Source organism: Verticillium alfalfae, genomic scaffold (genome assembly GCF_000150825.1).
Source record: "Verticillium alfalfae VaMs.102 supercont1.3 genomic scaffold, whole genome shotgun sequence".
In the NCBI taxonomy this organism is placed as follows: Eukaryota; Fungi; Ascomycota; class Sordariomycetes; order Glomerellales; family Plectosphaerellaceae; genus Verticillium; species Verticillium alfalfae.
In genome coordinates, this window is record NW_003315036.1 from 2,008,625 (window position 1) to 2,011,174 (window position 2,550).

A 2,550-nucleotide genomic window follows, 5' to 3' on the forward strand; every position below is an offset into this window, starting at 1 on the left:
ATAGGGATACTGAGCAGACACGTTGAGCAAGAGACCCGGTCAAGATCTATACTCGTCGAAAGGCAGGAACCTTTTTCGACGTCCTTCGAATGGTGGAACACATGGCAAACTCGCCGAGAGCTTCAATGCCGAACCTCCATCGCGACTGCTCTGTCTGGCGTCTCTGGCAGTCACGTCGTCAGTGGAGATGGTCTGACGCTGGTAGACGTTGATATGCTTCCTCGCGGGGAAGGCTTGACCTGCCACGTTATCTGCCCGAGGAAAGTGGACAAGGTTGACGCACGCCAAGGGCTCTGTCAAGTTGATCAGGCAGCATGACCTGTCTCTGTGCTAACGTTCGTTGACAAGCCAAGCGATCGTCTCGCTTGGCTACACATTTCGTCTCGGAGCACCCAGCCATTCAGAACGTGCTATTGAAACACGTTCTCGGGTCACGACATCTCATCGGGCCCGGGTCGCCGGAGGTGGTCGGGTCTTTTGCGCCGTGAGGGCTGCCTGCCGCACCCAGCCCGTGTCTTCGGTGGTCTAGCGTCATCTCAAACGCAGTTCCGAGAGCGAGGTGACACCTTCCGTATGACTGTCAATAAGGTACTTGGATCACGATAACTGCTCTGCCTGACTTGCCTCGCGGTCGGGGTTGATGCTCCAGAGGCGGAGGCTGTGTGTAGGAGCTGGTATCAAGCATTGTGGAGCGAGCAAGAGCACGCCTACCAACAATCCAAGCCACTACAAGCCACTACTAGCCACTGCTGCTGGTGTTCGGGCCCTGACGTCAGAAGCTGTCCCACAGCCTAAGAGGTATAGTACTAGAGCGCTCCTTTAACCAGCCATCCTTGGTCGTGACGAACCTCTGAGACGTACACGTACCACGTACGACCTTTCATCCATGAAAATGCTTCCCTTCACTAAGCTCGCCTTTACGTGTTGGTACTCAGCCCTGTATGGCTCGGATGCAATGTGATGTTTTCAGCTCGGGCCAGAACCCCCACAGCCTGAAAGCTGTATCCTAAGGGCCCCATAGATACTCGTACGCCCACGATGCGTTCCCAAGTGCTGTTTCTTTATCCTTCAACTGCCATTCTTTGACATGCGTCTTAGAACTCGCCATATAGCTGTGCCCTCTTGAACTCAAAGACACTTGTCACGCTTTGTTCTCACGAATAATGGCGTGCGATGGCGATTCCGGCCATACGTTCAAAGAGCCGACCTTGCTCAGGTCCTGGCGGGCGCATCCAGCTCCTCATCCGGCCGTGGAGTGGATCAACATGCCATGGGAAAGTTTTCGGTCTTTTTCATATCAGCCCCAGCGCTTCAACGCAACAGTCTTCAATGGAACTGCCGGCCGAATCTGCGATTCCGAATCATCGTCACGTGAGAATGAAGTGGCGTCAAAGTTGACAAGGTTCTCCAGGAAAGGGCCACGCATCTCGCTCATTGCTGTGCGACGAATAATGTCGCGATAAGAAGAGGCTTTCCCTTTATCGTCGAACTACTGATTGAAGCAAATTGCTTCCACCTTTGAAATGACCACAGACCTTGCTTGTCGACTTCCTAATTCACTCGCTAGCTGGCATGGTTGCTAGGGCTAGATCGTCCGATGTCTGGCAGCACCTGGCGCGGGTCGAGATCAGTCTGTCAAACCTGTTCGGCCCGGTCTGGAAAGGGGAGAAAAACACGGCAGCGCTCTTGTCGATCAGCACCTGTCAGGGCTACGAGATGGTGTTCTAGAGCCTCAACAGACTCCCGCGCTGGATTGGGAAGAGGCAATAACGCAAGGTGGCAGCAGGTTAGGTGGTCCAGTACCTAGTAGAAAAGTCAGGTAGCGGGGCGCTCCCGCGCGGTGTGCCAAGATCAGTCGGGGGCTGCCTCGTTGTGGCCGGGTACTTTTTGTTATAATGTCGGTTAAGAGCTAGGGTTTAGCCATCAACGCCGTTCGCTGCGCCGTCGCCACCCTCAAGCCCCTGTAGGCAGGCCTGCAGCAGGTAATCGACCCTTGACGCCACCCAACTCTCTCGACTGGTGTCCCTGACGACGAGCTGTCTGCCCTGGTCATTCTGTTCCATGCTTTGAATGGCAGACAGAAGAGGAGGCGTTAGGCCTTTGTGCCTTTACAAGGCAAATGAGCTGAATGCTCAACAGCGGCAGCATGCGGCATCTAACTAGATGTGATAGCACAAGGTAGCCAGATGCATCGCTTCCACCAGCGCATCTTGCGTCTTATGCTGCAAGGAAAGAACAAAAAAAAATCATAAGAGGGTTCTGGAAAACCCATTCGATCGGTGCAACCCTTCAGGCGGCCCATGTCGTGATACGAGATGCCCCTGAACAGCTCGACGGCTCTTTGCTAGTGCTGCAGATATGGCGACGGACTCGAGCAGCCACATGGCGTAAAAACCAAACCAGGAAAGCGGGACACACCAGACGGGGTCCAGGCCGAAGACCCGACTAATCAGAGCGCTCCTGGTGGGGGCTCTTGGCCTTCGGCACAATTGCACGAGTCGTCCCCTGTCAATCCCCCCCGTTTCCCCCTGTTTGGAGGGCATGGGGGAA